The sequence below is a fragment of the Suricata suricatta genome, chromosome 7 (assembly GCF_006229205.1).
Source record: "Suricata suricatta isolate VVHF042 chromosome 7, meerkat_22Aug2017_6uvM2_HiC, whole genome shotgun sequence".
Classification (NCBI taxonomy): domain Eukaryota; kingdom Metazoa; phylum Chordata; class Mammalia; order Carnivora; family Herpestidae; genus Suricata; species Suricata suricatta.
The window spans coordinates 8,489,774-8,510,704 of NC_043706.1; the positions used below are offsets into that span (position 1 = coordinate 8,489,774).

The window sequence follows — 20,931 nt, forward strand, 5'->3', positions numbered from 1 at the left end:
ATGACACCTAACACTACTAACTGTAGTGCGTCAGATCGGGAGACGTTTCCAGTAGGGGAGATCACTGCAAGAGATCCAAACCCACTGTGACAATTTTGAGCTTGGCCTAAAAAACAATGAAGGAGACCAGGGAAACCAAGCTCCACCACCCTGGCAGAAAAGCCTGACACGCATCTGGGGAAAGTACACGTTGGGGAGGGAGGCGGGAGCAGCAGGCCGTGACGGGATTAGGGCTGAGGCTGGAAATCAGGACCACAAATGGCCTAAATCTCCAGGCTGAGAAGCCAGGATTATAACCATACCGAAGCAAACACAACGCTTCAAACAGGCCAGGGCTCAGTCAGCCAACGTCAGAGCATCAGCTTCTAAGAGAAGGAAGCGTCAATTAAGAGTGACCCCCACACTGGGAAGGAGAACGCAGCCATGAGTCATGGGTGGGTAAGTAACACTGAGAAATGCACACAGAACCAGTTGAGGGTCACACACAGGTTCTCCGAGTCCACACTGATCTACAGCTGAGGAAGCAGAGTCGGGCCAGCTGGAGTCGTGCCTGGTGAGTCACTAGCAAATCAGTGACACGGAGCCCGGCCCGAGGGCAGTGAGCTCAGGCTGGCCTGGGTAATGGCCACATAGGTCCATCATGGTCCCCGTCGGCCTGTGAGGACATCTGACGATTCTGTGACGGGGGAAGCAGGGCAGTGACTTTAGACCAAGAGAGGTCTGAAAATTCCCAGGATACCTTCACCACATTTGATACAAATTCCTGACATGTGGTCGGGTCTCAGGTCACAGAGGTTTGTGCGGGACACAGACAGGCTGTCAGAGTCAAAGCTCGCTATGGTCTTTTAACACCTGAGGCGTTTTCCGATCCCTGAGTCATCACTGCTGTTACAAATCTGTTTTCGGTAGAGCGTTCCTTATTTTGTGCCGCTGCCTGCAGCGTCCCTAGCCACGCGAGGCTTCCCGATCACAGCCCGGACCACCTCACAACGTGGAGGCGTGTTCGTGCTGAATTCACGGCAGTCCACATCAACTCCCTGCCAACCCGTCGACGTGTCAGCTCTGGGGGCCAGAATTATGCGCTCGCCCTATGTCCTTCCTCACCTACCACGTGCCATACCCTAAGTAACTGTGGTGACTGAACACGTGTATTGGCTTTTAGCTGGCTCAGGCGAGAATGTAAATTTTTAATATCTGAAAGTCTAATTTGTAAGAAGAAGACTGACAATGAAGGGGTATGAAGGATACACACACACACACACACGGATCTTCCAGATCGCTTTCTTACTACCTACAGAATCAGTATATATCACATTTACATGATACTGACAATGTAAGGATGCCAAAATGTTTCCGTTCTGAAATAAACAAAAAACTGTCCCTTAAAATTTGTCCTCCTGAAGGTCTACACCAAGGGAAAAGATAGGAACAAAAGCATATTAACAAGAAAAGTATTTTCCTACCTGTGAAATGAACTATGGTTTGGACACAGTGTGTAAGCCTTGCATCCATTTCTTAGTTACCACTCAAAGTCTCACAGATCTTGTCATGGTGTGGGAAATCAAGAGATCACCGGCTTAGGCTTATTCCCTCAGCAACGTACAGTGACCGAAAATGGGCCACTGTCCGTCCCCCCCCACCCCCCCGCTCCGTGTGTGCATTTTCAGGACTATAGAAACAGCATCAGCCTGAGGTGGCCTTCCATGGAGCCTAACTGTCTTAACAATTCCACCAGCAGAATCTCTGTCCCCGATGAGGAAATCTCCGAGGATTTAAGCAACGTGTGAGAAGATCAACACCCCTAACAAGTGAAGGAGCCTCAATTCCTATCTAGGTACGTCTGGCCTCAAAGTTCAAATTCATTCCAGAAAGTCACGGTCTCCTCTAGGGCTCAAAAATGAAAAATCTTGGAAATGAAACACAAGAAGAGAAAATAGTAATGAGCTCAATCTAGAGGATAACATTTCCCAGCAATGTGCAAATACGGGGCCTAAGAACATGTCTGCTAGTAAGGGACCATTGCTGGCGTTTTCCTTCAGGGATGACCTCACGCCCCACAGCAGTGGCATCCGAGAGCATCTTAGCAGCAAATCCTCCTCATCTGTGCCGCTGACATCTGTACGCAAAACACATCCTTATTTCCGCCCCGAGTGGAAGGGTCCGTGCGACGGGAACCTGCGATGCCTGTTCTCACCGCCAGTGCAGCCGTGTCGGTGCAAACCGCGGGCTCTTACATTTATCAGCGGCTCCCCGCCAGTGTGTGTAGATCCTGAGTCAGCTTCAAAAACCCCAGCAGCAGCTGGTAAAAATGGAATGCTAATTCATTACAGATGGCAAAACACTGCCTGCATTTTAATTTATTTACATTTTCAGAAATTTTGAATCTGCAGTGAGATTGCCAAATTATTTTAACATGTAAGTTTAGCCTTTTCAATTCAGTCTGTGCTCAATAAAAATTAATGTTTATATGTTAAACATTCTTTCAACGAGCCCAATTAGTCCTATATTCCCACAGTTTATATTTTAAAAGCTATTTAAGCTGGTAAGACTTGATTTTTTTTTGAATTTCTTATTAAACAAGCCACACACAGAGAGGGGACAAAATTAGGCCAAATCAAACCAAAAATTTTCAAATATAACTGTTATATATAAGGATAATTTTCAGTACTTTGTATTTTCCACAATTGCTATGTTTAGTAATGCTAGACTAATAAATTAACAAATTGTAAGATTACTGACTAGATTTATAAACCCTGTTGTTGTTTTTTCATTAGTTAGGGTAACAGAGATGGAAAACACATTATTACTTGATTTTTAATAGCCAAGTGAACAGAGAAAGGAAATAATCCAAATAAAATGCTTACAGCACTGCTGCCCCCTCCTGGAAAGAGGCTTCCAACCCCCACCCCAACTCACAAACAATAGTGAAGATGAAATATTTTAAATGTAAGTACTGAAACCTATACTAAGAGCTTCTGTTATTTTTCCCTCTTATCAATTTCAAAGGTCTACACAGCCATATAATTATCGAGTGATGTACAACCGTTCTCCTCAAACCCCCACGGCTTCCAGGGCGACGGCCTTGCCACCTACTTATTAAGAGAACTAGAGAACCACGCATCCTGCAAGTCTGACCCTCCTCCCACTACTTCCAAATTTCTCCGCTTTTAACGTGAATTCTCCGTTCCCCTTTCTGTGGGAGGGCAGGGGAGCGCCCCTGCCCCTGTGCCCATCTGGCCTCACGGTCCCTCCCCGCCTCTGAACACCTCTCCCACCCTGCGAGGACCACCTCGCCGGTGAAATTAAAATCTCCTTCCTGGTCCTCTAGAAGCACGCAGACGTGGTCCCTGCTGTGACAGCGGTGCTCCCGTCCCAGGGCTTCGTCTCTCTCCATGGCTGGGGGCACCGACGGGTAGCTTTGACAGGGCTCTGGCAGCCTCCCCCTGACGCCACTCCAAACCCCAATCACTTCCCTCTGCATCTTGGGCCCGGTGCCCTTCGAGGCAGTACAAATAAACACAACTCCCAGCGAAATCAGTGTGTTTGTTTTAAAACCACAGCCCCCGACCGGGGACGGCCACTCTTAAGCGCCCTCCACACAGATTTCTGGACCGGCCGCCCCTCCCTAACCTCCAAACCTCAGTCACCTCCCTCTAGCTACGCCGGTCGCCGCCATCTAGCTTCCTCTGCACTCACTCACCAACGGCCTCCTGGAGGTTAAGAGAATCCTGGACACTTATATTTTTTAAGGCTCAAACAATATTAAGAATTAAGCAAGGTCAAAACGGTGTTACAGGAATTGTAACATCGAACAAAGCAATGCCTTTTAAAACATGTACGGAAATAAACACAGTGACTAAGGGCCTTGGGATTCGGGAGGCTGGACACAGTCCCCCTGGGCCTACCTCCGGAGGGCCCTGCTCTAAGGGGCTCATTCTTGGCACCCACGGTGGGTAACATGGTGGTCACGATCATGGACTACACAGTAACAATGTCCTGGCGTTATAAATAAACCTGGGCAAGTTACTTATCATCTCTTTGATTCAGTGTTCTTATTTCTGAAATAGAAAAACTAGAGTATATTCTTCAAAGGGTTCTTGGGAGACTATGGTTACAAACACAGCGGACACAGAACTGGAACTGGCATGTATATTAGCAGTCCTCTCCCTCCCTCCCTCTCTGATAAATATCTCGGTCCCTATTATCATCACCGCCACCATCGTCCCTGCGCTGACGGAAGCAGGCTTTCAGGCCGTGCCCTCGTCCGAGACACCTGTAATAATGAGTTCCCACATCTACATTTTTGAAAGGCTTCCTGGGTCATTGGTACGTACACTGAAGTCTGGAAATGACGACTCTGATGAAGCTGTTCAGGCTTACCAATGAGTTCCTAATTATCACATCGATGATACTGTCTTCATCCTACTCAGCCTCTGCGGAAGAGCTGGCACCTTCCCCGCTCTCTGCTCCAATGTTTGACTCCCAAATTTTCATTTAAACTTGAACTTTTCATTTTATTTCTAACTAATCTCAGTACCCAACGTGGGGTTGAACTTACAATCCCAAGATCAGGAGTTGTATGCTCTACACACTCAGCCAACAGGTACCCCAAAACTTAAACTTTTTAAGAGAGAGACTCAGGGGAGAATTTGGAATGGACAGCTAGAAATTTCTGCAAAGAAAGGCTTCCAACACTACACCAAGCCCAAAGCTAACAGTTTCCTTTCTTCTAAAGCAAGGTGCCCCTGTTGGCATCTCAATTTCTGTTACTGACACAACACTTTCCAGGCATTCAGGTTACAAGTCTGTCACTGGGGACAGTATGTGTGTTTTCTCATTCTCCAATTTTTCAAAATCCATACTTATTATATAATACCCTTGATTTCTTTCCAGTAATTACAAAACGATGCTGAAGCTTCTTAGCTGTGGACATAAGGCTTCCGCAATCCGGCCTGCGTAGAACTCATCACATCCTGCTGCGCACCCAGCGAGTCCCACAGCTCGGTGTTCTTGACTGAAACATGCCCGTCCGTCTCTCTCCATATCTGCTCCCGTTATTTGTCCAGTCTAGACTGGGAGTGCCCTTGCCACGCTACCATCTGCCACATCCCACTCAGCCTCTGTTTTTTAAGTTTTTTGTTCATTTTTTTTGGATTTTTGAAAGAGAGTGCACGTGTACATGCAAGCAGAGGGGCAGGGAAAAGAGAGACACAGAGACAGAGACAGAAAAAGAGACAGAAAAAGAGAGAGAGATCGAGGTAGGGAGAGAGAGAGAATGAATATGAATCTTAAGCAGGCTCCATGCTCTGCAGAGAGCAAGACACAGGGCTTGATCCTACGACTCTGGAATCATGACGTGAGGCAAAATTAAGAGTCAGACGCTCAATGGATTGAGCTCCCCAGGGGCCCTGAATCCTAAGTGTCTTTTGAAACTCAGCTTAAAGGTACTTGTCCTCTATCAACCAGCACCATCTCGAAAGCCAAAAATTAGTCTTTCTCTGCACTCTGATGATTCTTGCTAATTGTTATTTTTACTTAGTTCTGAGTACAATTTTGGTAAACAAAACTGTAGTAATGAATTGGCCTTTTGAAGAGATAATCAGGAAAGTGCATATTAGGAAAAGTAAGCTTTTCAGAGTGCTAAAAAATAAAGTACTGCTGCCCTAAAGTATACATTTTAAATTAAAAAATTTTCAATAATACAAGATGCTAGATATGTTTTTCAAAACATGTTTTTGTGACTATTCCCTTCTATAATTAGTGACATTAAAAACTATGCAACCATAACCTGTACTTGGAACATAATTGAGTCTTTCCTGTTGCTCTATGGTTCGGCAAAGTCACTTCAAGATTTTAATTGAGACACTACTGCACCCCAGGCCACTTCATTCAAGAATTCCAAACCGGGCGCCTGGGTGGCTCAGTTGGTTAAGCGTCTGACTTCAGCTCAGGTCATGATCTCACAGTTTGTGTGTCTGAACCTCACATTGGGCTCTGTGCTGACAGCTCAGAGCCTGGAGCCTGCTTCCGATTCTGTGTCTCCCTCTCTCTCTCTGCCTCTCCTCCACTCGCACTCTCTCTCTCTCTCTCTCTCTCAAAAATAAAAGTATAAAAAAAATCAAAAAAATAATTCCAAACCTATTATGTTCTTAAGCGCTCTGTACTCACTGGTAAAGGGACAGATCCACTGTTTGTAAACTAACGGAATGTTATAGACCATGACACAAAAGATAGACTTACTAGTGACACAAGAGATAGACTTAAGAGAAAGTGATATTTCATGCAAAATTCATATTCTAACTTAAGTAGAACAGTATGTATATTTTCAATCATAATCAGTAACAAGTAACTACTTTGTATAAAACTCTAAGACACAGCTAATCTTACTTTCAGGAGGGGATCAACAGCGGTAGACCCGAAGGGCCCATCAACCAGAGGTCTTGGCCAAGGGCCAATACAATGCAAACCTTCTGGTTCGTGCATTTATTAGCTTTTGTCGTTGTTGGTGTTGTTTATACTTTTTGTTTCATGAAGAAACTTAGTTGAAAGTTACCTCTACTCCAGCAGGAGTTTCCTATCTTGGCCCCAGAAACTTGAACATGTTCCGGGACAGACATGAATTTGGATGGAAAACACATACACACTCACTGTTTTCACTAGTCTCTAGCCAAAATTTGGCACTTCTACAATTATGAATATATGTACTAAGTTATAGGTATCTTCGGCACCTAAGATTTTGTCCATAAGAAATTATAGTTTCACATCACGTTAGTTACTGCAGATATTTTGAAAACATTTGAGGTGTCACTACTATGAAATTAAGACAATTATTAGACACACAGCTGCATCTTATTTAGTGTATTGATAAACACAAATATTATCATATCACTAAACTGTCCTTTCTGTATACTGATAATGCAATTTCAACATAGTTTGTTTTCTTATAATCCTATGGACTTTTTATGCATTTAAAAATATCATGAGGAGCACGACACAGGTGTTTCTCCTAATTCATCAAGGCTCTTCGGGTGGCATGTCTTGGCTAGGAACTATGTTGGAACTGAGGAGGCAGGCGCCCATCCCTGCCACCGAGAGCAGGCAGGAGCAGAGAACACAGGATGACAGCTGGACCCTGGTGCGGCCCTGCCCACTCGTTTCTGTCACCTGAATACTGCGGAGACCCTTCGTCAGGAAGCTGATGAAAATAACCACAAGAGCAGTAACTGTCGCTGAGTGCCCGCGGGCAGGCTGGGTGCCAGGAAGACCTTACCAGGAATTCTCACAATTTATGCGAGGTAGCGAATTAGCATTTTCAGGTTACAGAGGAGAAGGCTGAGACTCGGGAAGGTTGTTACTTGTTCCAAGTCACATAGCTGGCTCGCAGCCAAGACGGGATCCAAACGGCTTGACCTCCCTGCCTAGGCCTTCACTAAGCTCACAGCCCAGAGAACAGGTAATCTGGCTAATGTCTATGCATGAAGGGAAGAAAAAATCCTGATATGTAAATGCTCTGAACAGATAGGAGTAACCTTCGGGAGAGAATTAAGTACTCTGGAATACTTCCTGTCCACCCCCACGCTATATGATAAATAATAATCAGGTGACCTCCTGAGAAATAATTCTGGACTTTTCACAGCCTCTTATCATCGGCTGCCCTAAATGAACTCACACGGACAGAAAGGAGGGGAAATGAGACGCAGCCTCTGAGTCTTTCAGGACCCGGACTCAAGGTAAATGTGAGGACAGCCCATGGGGGCATCCTGCAGGACCACCCTGCTCCTGACTCCTTCCCACCATGGAGGTGGGGGGTGTGGGCGTCAGGCTGTGGGACGGCAGCTCGGTCACAGACACAGGAGCTCCCCAGGCCTGTCCAGGACTCCAGAGTCCGTGACTGACGCTCCTGGGACATCCCTGGGAGCATCCGTGTCATTTTTGGAAGAAGCTGACATGTTTTTTCCCCCTCTCGATTTCCATTTTAGGAAAATTCCTGGAAATAAAAGGACAAAATGCATGGGGAGCCTCTTGGTGGAAAACTTTAATGGGGCATTTTTACTGTTTATACAATGCACTTAAAGAACCACTCAGATATTATTTTGTATTTATTAAAGAGATTGTGAAATCACTAATCTAATGTCAACTAAATGCAACCACAGGCTCCAGAAGATTGCCCAAATTATTGTGACACACAGTACTCTGCCATAAAATGCATAGCATAAAATGGCGGCCATCTGACGTCACTTTATTATTACTATTTGTGTTATATAAATATATATAGATTCCATTAAAACTTTTCATGATATTAATATTTGTAATAAAGAAAGCAGCCATTTGTGAACTATAATCATCCTGATAGGTACCTTAAATACATTATTCTTAATGTTATATGAAAATATTCATAAAAATTAATTTAGCAAGCTTAAAGAATTTTACTTTCCTCCAAAATATACAAGCTTGAATATCATTTTCGTATTCTTTTTTCTAGAAACCGCTGTAACATTCTGAGGTGTTCAGTTCAGGGGCATTATGTATATTAATAATTTCTTATTCTTAAGCTTGACTGAAAAATAAGGTTTTGTTATATTTGAGGCAAAAACTAAATCAGCCTGTAGAAATAAAATATACTTTTTTTTTAGATAACCAAAGAAAACGCACTTTTGTAACCACTTACTTTTTTGGACTTCTACCATACTGTTATTTACAAAGCATTCTAGAGGACAAGGTACATTTGGCTATTCCAACTATTTTACTTAAAATAATAACCTCAGTGGGGAAACATTTAGAGTCAGATGGTCATGAGGGCATTACTAAGGCCAGTTGGCTTTACTCAAAAAAAAAAAATTCACTGAATGGTTGGTTGTAATATATTTCACACAGCTGAGACGGACAGTCACAGCATATCAATACCGCTGTTGAAAGCAACCCCCAACTAAACTGCGACGAGATACTGAACAGATGAAGTGCTGTTCAAAGTCAATGCAGCCCAGACTTAGGGGACAGAAGAATTAATGAGAAAATGAGAATCTACCAGATGGTGCCGCAGGATTCCTCGCTGCACATCCGCCACCTCAAGCAGCTTCTGTACATGCAAAGCCCCAGGGCCCCACCTGGTAGCGGCATAATTACCCTAAATGTGCACTTATGTTTCATTACACCTTGGCCATTACTATGTGCACTGATTACAAGTATCAATCCCTTTCATTTTCACACACCTCTGCAGTTCCATAGCATTCAACTGTGAAAACTCAGCACTCTAGGAGCTTCTAACATGCGGCCCATGCTGATAAAACCACAGAGGGTAAATTATTTGTCACTCTACAGGGTGCCAATTCAGTCTGATAAGGATGACATCATCCCCATTTTACCAATAACAATGGCACTAACAAGAACGTGTAATCAACAAACCTCAGTCCTCTGCTGGCCCTGGCAGGTGCAACTCTTTTTATGCTAAAAATAAGCCAACATTAGCTTCCAGCTCAAAACTATTTCTTTTATCACAATGCTAAGCAGAAGTTGGCTTCCATAAGGCTCTGCAGCTGCCGCTGCGGCCGCCGCTTCTGCAGATGCCTGCATTAATTGTATCAAGGACATACTGAAGTAAGTGCTTATTCAGCACAATGGCTATTGGGGAGCAGCTGGAGGCACAAGACAAACTGTCTTGAAGAGAATGTACCAACCCAGTGTGTAAATTACAATGAGGAAGTACAAAGGGAGCCTAAGTGGAAGGGTCTAATATAACTGTACAACAGCATGAAAATGTGGTGTTATCAATGGAGCCCAAACCAAAGCATTTTCTAAATCAGAAACAGACCCTTTCAGGGCTCACTTTTAGAACGGGGGTGATATTTAGCGCCCTTTCAACAGAGCAGAAATAGAAAGTCATCATTAAAAATATCAACAGTGTTGATGTGGCCCTTCCTGTAAAGATAAATCATAATGTAATTCTCCTCGTGTGTGTGTGTGTGTGTGTGTGTGTGTGTGTGTGTGTGTTTCAAAGAATTAAACAGAAATATAAGAACACTGTTTATTGCACGGAAGCAACATGTGGCTTAAAAGACTAAACCGGCTGGCTTCTTCCTTCTCCCGCCCTCCTGACTCTCAGGCCCCCCGTACATGAGTCTATGTTTTCAGTCATCTCCCCTCCACTTTCTAACTCTCCATTAGTGGGCAGACATGAACTAACGGTGATTAAAGCGTATTCCAGGCAATAGGTAATTATGGAGTGTTCAATCTCGGTGTTCACTTGTGTGGGGACAGGGGAAACGGATCAGTGGAGACACTGCTGAGGCTGAGTGCGCCCCTGGACAGGAGCGCGATGTGAGGTGGGAGCAACGGGCCAGGGCCCAACCCTCGGGTCCCAAGAGTCTGGTGACCTTCACCTCAGTGTCCCTAGTAAGACGTGGCCTCCCTAGAAGGGGCTCCAGATGGCCACGCACCTGCACTGCTTCTGGAAGCAGCCGGAACCGCAGTAGGTGTGCTGACTGACTTCTGGCTGACATCATGACCCAAGCGCGTTATGTTTTCACCCCGGCCCCCCTCTCTCCACAGAACAAACTTAAACTGATGGACATGCTGCTGAATGTTCACAGAATGACCCACACTCCTGGGAGAGAATCCCATTTCTACAAATTAGAAATGACATCAAATCAAAATTACTACTTTTAACCTTTTCAAATACTCAATTATTAATACAGTAGATCCTTACCATCCACAAATCTCCAAGTTCACAGCGGTTATACGTGATTAACTGGCTTTCCTTCAGGTGACATCTCGGCCAGAAAACAAAGATTCAGTAAGCTACCACTAAAACACCTCAGGAGGCTCCCCCTACCTTACCCTGGGGTATCAATTCTAAGAGCTAGCTACACTCACTGAGCAGACAAATGGCCTGATCCTCCTCTCCAGCCTCAGAATCCTGCTATTCAGATGCAGAGTCAAGCCTCAGAAATTCCAAGTTGCTTCTTTGCACAGATTTTCAGGTTATCAAGAAAAGTTAAAAACACGAATGGTAAGTCTTGAACAACAAAGGTCTACTATACAAGTTGCTAACACATGGCAAATCCAGTTTGCTTTAATTTTAGCTGAAGTGAGAAAAAAAGGAGTGTTTCCATGAAGAGGTCAGCACGCCTGATACCAACCCCGCCGGCAATAAACAGTGACTATGCGTGAAATCAGCGATGGGAACCAGCACCTCACTGCCACGGTAATAATCTCCATTTTTATGTGGCATTTCCTGGCACAACTGCCATGATGCTAAAATGTTATTACTATCATATTCAAGCCATTGTATCATCTGCAATCCCATAAAATAACAATTAACAGTATGTCTTCATTCAAATGATATATAGGTGAATTTTCAAGTTTCTAACCAATTTAATCACGACGGACACAACTCTAATGATTCCATTCACTTACCCATGACTTTACAATCTATAAAACACTGTCTGTATGAACATTCCATGATTGGAAAAGATAAATTTAAAAAAGAGTAAGAACAAAATTCTGGTGTCAATCGCAAAGCAAGAGAGCTGTGCCCAAAAGAGTCTTTGGTTTTTTGGTTGATTTTTTTTTTTTCCTGAAACAGTGTTGTTGTTGTTTTTTTTCCTTTGAGTGTATTTGATATTTGACAGATATATTAGCTCTCAAGCATCATTTATCATGTTTATTTTTAATAGGTTTCCCTTAGAACAGCTGCCTAAGATGCTAATCTTTTCTTTTTCCTTGAGCCTTTTGTAAATATTTGAAATAGCTATTCATTAACAGTTGCACATTTATTCAGTCCTGTTGTACGGCTTGTGAACTGGAATTAGCTTTTATTTTATTTTTTCTATCTGTTGGCCAGACTAGAGAAACCCCGCTGTTTGGGTTCAATCTGTCAAGGTTCAAATTATCCTCCAACTGAGAGCTAATCAAGGGCGTCTGACCTGGTTTGCAAATAAACTGGGAACAAAAGTGGGTTTATTTTTTCTTTCTCTGGGGCACTGGTTCTCAGAAAGTAAAGCAAAACAAGAGCCGGTTACAAATGCAATTTGCTTAAAATTAAAACCAGGCGCGACTGGCAATGAAAGAAGAGTGGATTTGCTCAGCATTTCTGAGGTACCCGGTCTGGCTGTAAATCCGTTTTCCCAAATCCACTTTTTTTAAAAATAGGAATTGGTTTGCAAATAGATTTCAAATCCGCATTCGCAGCATACCCAATGGCGGTCTGCGGGATGAGGGGAAGGCAGGTTTTAGACAATCCGATGGGTACTCGGATGGGTACAGTGGAAGCTTTAAGTATCTTCATGGATTCCCAGCCTCAAGTTCACAGGCATGTGGAGCAGAGCTGAACTTTCTGTCCCATTAACATCATTACTGTATTCATGTCATGTGTATTTCTAAGATATGAAGTGAAGAATTTTCTCTTAGTTTTTAATTTTTATGTTTTTAATTAGGTAAACTCTACCCCCAAATGGGGCTGTAACCCAGGACTCGGAGATCAAGAGTCACATGCTCCACCTACTGAGCCAGCCAGGGGACCCAGAATGTTCTTTTCAACATTTTTAATTTCCAAAATTCAAGAGAGTAAGTGTTTTTCCAAATTAAGCATAATTAGTTTTAGATGTACCTTACTGATCTACTTAATGAACGTACTTAAATACAGTCTTATTTACTAACAAATATTAAAACACTTTCTCTTAGTATGTTAAGGTTCCTAGACCCTAAAGTTATTGCTTGGATCTGATTTCCAGCATTCTGTTGTTTTTAACAGGTATCTAATCTTTTTGAAACAGTAACGGCCAATGAGACTGAAGACCTGTGAAGTGTGTCGATGCCTCCGTCCAAGAACACGGGCGCTGCAATACCACGAAGGGCTTCCCCCAAAATGATCACAACTGATGAAATGACCCCAGTTTTCATAATAAACTAAACTGCACCGTAGCAAGCAATGCATCTGCAATATCAAGTGTTTGAGTACAGCATTTTCCCTGAGGGGCAGGCATTCTATAATGCAAAGTGCACTGGCCCATCAATCAGAAAGTCGCCATTTTAGTACTCTTGCTCAGACACGCACTGTAACCTCTCTGTGCTTCAATAACGCAGAGACAAGAGCGCCAGCACCTATAATTCACTAGGTCAATGTAACGAGGAAAAGCCAGATGTAAAAGTGCAAAGAAAATTATTTGATGCCCACTTCATAAACAATTTTATGAATATAAGGGCCCAAAGAACAGCATAGCGTCTGAATTATATTTATAATCACACTTGCATTCATTGAAAAAAAAATCACTGTGACAAGAATGAAAATAAAATTAGGAATAAAACCACTGATGTGCAAAGAGCCCATTTTACGTTTCTGGTGGTAGAATGTAATAAATATTTTGCAGCATATAAAATGAATTTCTATTTACATGGTGACAGCCATTTTGCATCCTGGAGTCCATGTTTCAGAATGATAAGCAATATGGCGGCTGAATACATGATCACATGGTAACATCTAGCTGATGGCCAACTGGAGAAATATCTCATCTTACCCAAAATATGTTGGTCCAAGTTTCTGTTCAGTTTTCCTTTTACTTAAATTATTCTGAACAAGCCACTCATGTTTAAGTAGCACCTTATAATTCAGCAAGTTGTGTTTTAGTGAAGAAAAACGCATACTTGTTTTTTCACTTGTTATCAAGCCACACTTACAAATTACCTTTTAATGTTCCAACATTCACTACAGAATACGTTAAACTATGCAGCATTTCATCATCACAAATCCCACTTAATGGGTACTTGACAAATGTTTGTTAAATAAATAACAACAACAACGATTAAGGTTAAATTGCACACTAACCTTGGCTAATGTGCTGGGGGGGGAAACCTCAACCAATCTCTTGTATTTACTCAAAGTAAGCTGTTTTAAATATCATTATTTTAAGTCAAGAAATATACAGTAAAATGCAAAACGTTAATCAATCTCAGCAAAAACATTACAAAATTTCCAAATTCATAGGTGGTATAATTTTCACTTAATTGCAATATTTATGAATTTACAAAGAGCACCTATTACTTGAGAACTTAGCCACAGAAATCATACTGCTGGAAACATTCAAATGCTGAGCTAATATACTTGAAGAAATTATTTTGAAAAATCAATTCAATTTATTCTCCAACACAGTGCCAAGTTTCTCCTACCCCCACTTTTTTTTTTTTACTAAAACTAATTACACAGTAAATTATATCTTCAAGTCAGTACAACTGTAAATGAAGGTCAGTCTCTTACATGGAAATTATTTCAAGTCAAAAAAAATAAACCTTAGATATAATCAGAGTAAACACAGATGTAAAAACAGATGTGAATTTGCTTGTATACAATCCGATTTTTTTAAAGGAAACCTTTCAAAGAGAATACCTTTATACCGCCGGTTTTCGGTCACATTTCCTGTGTAAAGCATTCATTTTACCTTAAATATTCTCTAGTTTGCCATTATTTGTTAATAGAATATAGTATGGGGATACTTTAATGTTTACCAAAAATTGAAACCTCATAGTTCCAACTGTGCCCAGTCCGCATGCTCCTCTGAAAGTGACCTCACATCTGTGAGCAATCCATCCTTCCCTCCTTCCCGATCAAGGGCACTGGCTGGTGACGTCTCCAACCTCCAGGATCCACCGCCAGGCGTTCGAAAGGTTCATTCTGCGAGCGTTCACTACTTCCTTACCAAGCAAAACAAGACGTTTCCAGTCTCCCGTTACAAGAATCGTAAGGGCATGTGTGCGTGCATGCAAACCACATTTATTAAGCATTAATTGTGATGTAAAGATAAGCAAGATCCGGGCAGCCCTTATTCCAGAGGAGGTGAAGCGGAGGAGGAAGACATGTACACAACCCACTTGAACGGAGCCCGGGAGACACCAGCGCGGGCGGAGTCCACATGAAGAAAACACTCCGACTAAGGAGTTACCTGGTACCCGATGCTGAAAGCTGGTGGCTGGGAGGGAGATGAGACCGAAACGCGAAGGGTCGGGACACCGGGTCATCCCGCAGGCCCTCTTGCCGCGGTGCAAGCGCCCGCAACGCCAGCACCACCTGGGAGCTTAACATGCAGAGTCTCAGGCCCCACTCAACGTCCACAGACACAAAACCTGCAGGTTAACACAACGCACAAGTGACTCGCATGCGCTCCAGGACGTGAGAAGCACATACAGGGTCCACTGCTGCTTCTGAAAAGCAGCCCAGGCGCCAGCAAGTGAAAGCGGGGGGTGTGCGAGCAAACACACACAGAACACAGTCCCAAAGAGAGAAACCGAAATGCCAAGAACGTTTCCTTAGGTATCGACTTTTTCCTCTTGTTCCTCTTCCTCCTTCCTCCTTCCTCTTCCTCTCATTGTCCAGAACAATATGGTGTCAGCGACCATTTACTAAGTATTCACAAAGTATCACAGACTTACCGTTACTTTCATGCTGAGTATCTAAGAAGTATGCTTTTCCCTTACATGTCAGAGGAGAAAACCGAGGCTGAGAGAGAACATACCAAACAGCTTCCTCAAGGCCACAGAGCCAATAAACTACACACACAGCAGTTAACCTATTGTGTCCTTAACCAAAATGCCACAGAATCTTGGGATTACCTGAATCATTGTTCTTAGCATCCAGTGATACAATGGCTAACATATTAGGCTCTACACTACAATCCATGAGGCTCTTTGATTTTTAGTTCTATGTCTAACCGTTCCCAGTGTAAGCCGGTGATTGTATAAACCATAATCTTATTATTACCACCATATTTAGCTTAATGAACAGCAATCCTGGATATAGCTGGCTAATCTTAAAAGGTGTTGTAAATATAATAAAAGTATTATGGAGTTTTTATATTAAAATGCATCCTTAAAAATATCTACCACAACATACTTATGCCTGTACAACACACTGCCCTATAAAGTTGGTGGCTTAAGGGGCGCCTGGGGGCTCAGTCGGTTGAGCGTCCGACTTCAGCTCAGGTCATGATCTCACGCTTGTGAGTTCAAGTCCCATGTTGGGCTCTGTGCTGACAGCCCAGAGCCCGGAGCCTGCTTCAGACTCTGTGTCTCTGTCTCTGTCTCTCTCTCTACTCTTCCCCGTCTCACCCTCTCTATCGCTCTCAAAAATAAATAAACAGTAAAAAAAATTTAAGTCCGTGGCTTAAAATAATAATTTATAATTACTCACAATTCTGCAGTCTGGGCTGGGCTTAGCTTCTGATCAATGCGGCTTCTTCGTTTGCAGGCCTGGTCCCGGCTGGGAAGCTGGCAGCTGGCTGCCCATGGCCGCCCGTAAGATACTGCCAGCTGCTGGCCGGGCCTCCTACCGCGGCGGCTCGGGGCTCCGAGCTACTTTCCACAGGAGCAAGCCCGGTTTACCGCATCATGCCTTCCGGTTCCATTGGCCAGAGCTGGTCACAATGGCCAAGCTGACCGTCAAGGTGGGAAGGGGTCTAGTCTGCACAGAGTGTGACTGACAAAGGGCTGACTCAGTGGGGCCCCCTAGAACGTTTCAATCGTCTGCCCACATGGTATCAGGGAGAGGAAAATATGAACCGTTAAACACTTGAAATAGTTTTTATGCCAGAAATGGGCTTCGTCCACTGCACACGTAGCTTTAAACCCTGCGTCAAGTCCAACACGCTGCAAGTGGCATGTACTTCGACCCTTTCTAACTAACGAGTTCTAACTTTCTCCCATTTATGCTCCATGTGCTTGGGCTGATTTTCTCTCCACTTTTCTGGTTTCCTACCCTGGCTTTGATTTCCAACTCCAATCTTTTTGTTTTGTGACTTTACAGGCACCCCTTCTGAGTCTGAACACCGTGCTCCACACTTCTGGGCTGTGGCCATTCTACATCTCTGGTACACCTGCCCGCACAGGGAAATCCTTTATCAGACACGAAGCATGAAACACCTACCATCTCTGCCCCCGCCGTTGAAGCCCGTCACTTCACGCCTGCTGGGGACGGGAGTTAGAAAAAGCAAATATGTGTTTTCCTAATGACAACACACCCATACGTACAGTTTACGTTGCTTATACTTTGCTCTAAAAAATAAACAGCAGGGGTGCCTGGGGGGCTCAGTCAGTTATGCATCCGACTCTTGACTGCAGCTCAGGTCATGATCTCATGGTCCATGAGTTTGAGCCCCGCACTGAGCAGCACGCTGACAGTGCAGCGCCTGCTTGGGATTCTCTCTCCCCGTCTCTCCTCTCTCTCTGCCCCTCCTCCACTCACATGCTCATGCTCACACTCTCTCTCTCAAAAATAAATAAACTTAAAAAAATTTTTAAGGGAAAAAATAGCATACCTCACTAAGAAAAAATGTTTTTAAAGAGTTCAAAATAGAATTCTATTAATGCATAATTTTATTCATACATCCATTCAACAATATTTACTACGTGCCTACGATATGTCATAACTTATGCCAAGCTCTGAGAGTCCAGTGATGAATAAATACAACAGGCAACCTCACTATGTTCTCAGAACAAACTGTAAATAAAGAGATGCAAAGACAAATGGGTATGAGGTGCAAATATTAGGTGCTTTGGAGGAAACGTGTGATATGACGGGAATGAAGAAGCAAAACTTCCCTTACACAGGGCTGTCAGAGAAGGACCCCGTGAAGAGGCCACACCGAGCCTGACACTTTACTATGAAAGAGACAGCCGGGCAAGATCACAAGTAAAGCGCTTCAAAGGGGAAGAGTGAGCGCTGTGCTGAGGAACTAAGGAAGAAGAGTTGGGGGACAGCAGGTTAGAGAGACCGTGAGATAAGAGGACTGGAGTGGAGAATGCACCCAGGTCGCATGGGCTCTCCTGGACTTTGATCCCAAATTCAATGGGATTTCCTTCCAAATGCAAACCACCCTTCAGGGACCCAAGTCCCTCCTTTTCGAAGAAGCTACCACTTAGTCTTCCAGCCCGAAGCCTTCCCTTCCCTAAACTTCTCCTGCTCACACGTCTCTTTTCCCCCCATATTCTCTGAATTGTCTTTCAAGGAAGACGTTCTTAATGCTGTTCCATGGAACAGAAGAGGCCGAGCACAGTGGTTAACAGAAGTGCAGAAGTGCGTGGGAGCTCAGGAGGCCCCCTGTCCTCCTCGGGTGCATCTGAAAGCGGAGGGTCCAAGACCACTGCAAAGCTCTCCTCCCCAGCCTGCTCTCTGATTTATTCAGAGAATTGCAGTTTCAACCACAGAGCGGGGCAGGAAACAGAATAGGTGAACCCACAGAGCTTTCAGATTTCTCCTGAAGGAGTCTTCATTGTATAGAGTTTATTATTTGTGAAAAGTAAATTATCAGAATGTCAGGCTATTCTATGGTCAAAGAGAATCCACCAATTCCAAAGGTAGTACAAATAAGTTCCTGTTAATCAAGTGTTCCAAATAGCCACCACAGTTCTGTGTCTTGTAGCTTAATCGGGATATAAAAGCGACTCTATTTCAAATGCCTGTGATTTAATTTTCTACGCTGAAAAACTCTGAAAATTTAAAATATGCAATTCCTTAAAAATGAAGTTGGTTTTCTCTGTGTAGTCTAAAAGGATATGTACTTACAGAAAATATTAAGAGCAGAAAAAATTTTAATATGTTCTTTGTCTCTCCAACAAAACTAACATATCAGCTTAATTTTTTCTGTACTCAATTATTTTTGCTTGCTTATTAAAAATTGTGGTGATTGTAAGGTATATATGATTTTTATGTTTTTAACACAATTATGAGACAACACTTTCCAGGTTACTATAAACTTTGTAAACAGTAATAGTCAAAACAGTGTATTATTCTATCATGCAAATATATCAAAAGTGTGTTCCAAACTAGAGAAATGTAGAGTTCAACTACCATATAGACTTAGCATGTTTTTAAATTTGTTTTTGAGAGACAGAGAGCACTAGCAGGGGAGGATCAGACAGAGAGGGAGATACAGAATCTGAAGCAGGCTCCAGGCTCAGAGTTAGCCGTCAGCAGAGAGCCTGATGTGGGGCTTGAACCCACGAACCGTGAGATCATGACCTGAGCTGAAGCCGAACGCTTAACCGACTGAGCCACCCAGGCACCTCTAGAATTAGCATTTCTAACACTTGGATAAAGAAAAATAAAGGCACATCTTATCTCAAGGAAATAAAGATACTTTACAAACTACACCACCGAACATATTCTTTGTATACCTATAAAAACAAATCAGCTAATTACTTCAATCATGTTGATACACAGTAGATACATACAGATTTGTGTTATAAAATGAGAGTTAAATGCCTCTTTGTTCTTCTAATTATGACAGCATGACACTCTGCTTTGAAAGGCTCCACTCAAACTATACCCAAAGAGCAGTATTTAAAGAGTGAAAAACTCAATCCAAATTTTACATCAAAAAGAACCAGACCACAAACAAACAAAACCTAGGTGGTGAATCCTAAACCCGTGCAGCTTCTAAAAAAAAGACCCCCTGGCTGTAGCCCAGCTCACAGAATCTGAATCTTTTCGGGTGGTGCCTGGGAATCTGCATTTTTAAACCCACGCACGACTCTGAGGACAGGCGGGCGTGGGAGGAAAGGAACCGCATCTATTACGTGGGGGAAACAGGTGCAGGGTTTTCTTTATCTCCACTTCCATGGAGTGTTTTCATTAAATGGCTCGGTATATTTATTTAATTAAAGTTTTCTACGCAGAAGCTTCTAGAAGTGGTCCTTACCAAATGCCTCTGAGTCATGTAGAGTAAGTCATTTGAAAACGCAAATCCCTAGGCCAAGGGCAGACCTACTGACTTGGGATCTGGCCACCTGTCTGTGCTTTAAATGTCTACCCCAAAGGTCCAGGGTTATTCACAGAAGACCGGGAAGCGGGAGATGGGCTTCTGTCCACGATTACCAACACACCTCATTCACCTTCCGTAACTAAAACACAACACATCAAAAAGCTCTATGGCGAGGGGATGGTCATCTTATTTATTCATTCTTTCCCTTATTCACTCAATTCATTCTCCCACCAGATCTTGCCCATTCTTCCCCAATTATACTTTCACTGCTTAAACCTTATTACCCCCAGGTTCTCACTCTTCTATTGTTGCCAGAATCAGACATGAGGAACTAAACTAAGGGGCTGATTTTTTAAAGTCTGCGATCTAAGTCAGACTCGTCTTTCTTACATTACAAATAGCAACAGATGTGCTAGCAAGAGAAATAAATATTACTCAGAGCAACAAATAAAAAGAAGTCCAGAAATTTATCACCTCTGCAGAACAGCCAAGGTCCCGCTAACAAAATTTTTTTTATGCAGAAAATTGTGCTCCCCATACCTGACGTGGCACGAGGATGTTTACTGCAATTTAATATCCACACGAGCAGGAGAAGGAATTTAATAATTTTTCAGCTGGAATAAATTGACAGCCAGTGTCAGAAAACTGCAGACTCTAGAGAATCAATAAAAGCTGCTGGCATCACAAAGTAGTACTTTTGCCCAGAAAACATTTCACAAAGGTCAGGTTTACAAACCACCAGGTAGCGGTATCACTTTTCACATCTTTCCAGGGCTATTAAAATTCCATTAGACAACCTTCCAAAACTAACTTGCAGCCTTTAAAGTTCACCAAAATGATCCCAGAGACACATCAGCCTCAGTTCAAACGCTGACAGCAAACCTTTGGTTAACTTTTGTCCTCCTGTCACCTAGCATCTTTGGCAGAAAACTGCTTAGTACAAGAGGGGGGAAAACCTCAAAGCAAATATATATTTATAACAAAAACGTGCACCTAAGTGGATACACCTACTCGGTGAAATAGCCCATTAAATATCAGGAAATAATTTCCAAAAGTAAATTACGGTAAGGACACAGTACTCCTTCGGGCCCCAAGGGCCGCTGAGACCCAACAGTACCTCTTGCTCCCGGTAAAATTTAGTTTTTCCAGGCTACGTCTTCACTGCAGGCTCCAAGTCACATGAGGAACG

The 20,931-nt window shown here is 43.1% G+C and overlaps 1 protein-coding gene and 1 long non-coding RNA gene across 7 annotated transcripts in view; one reads left to right on the forward strand and one right to left on the reverse strand.

Moving 5' to 3' along the window:
* The window catches only part of CDKAL1 (CDK5 regulatory subunit associated protein 1 like 1), a 646,364-nt gene that overhangs the window by 318,871 nt on the left and 306,562 nt on the right, over positions 1–20,931 (reverse strand). The gene's annotated exons all lie outside the window — the stretch shown is intronic.
* LOC115295810 lies at positions 7,655–12,525 on the forward strand. The gene is made up of 3 exons (XR_003910586.1): positions 7,655–7,730; positions 11,079–11,200; positions 12,432–12,525. It is a non-coding gene; the product is annotated as an uncharacterized LOC115295810 (long non-coding RNA).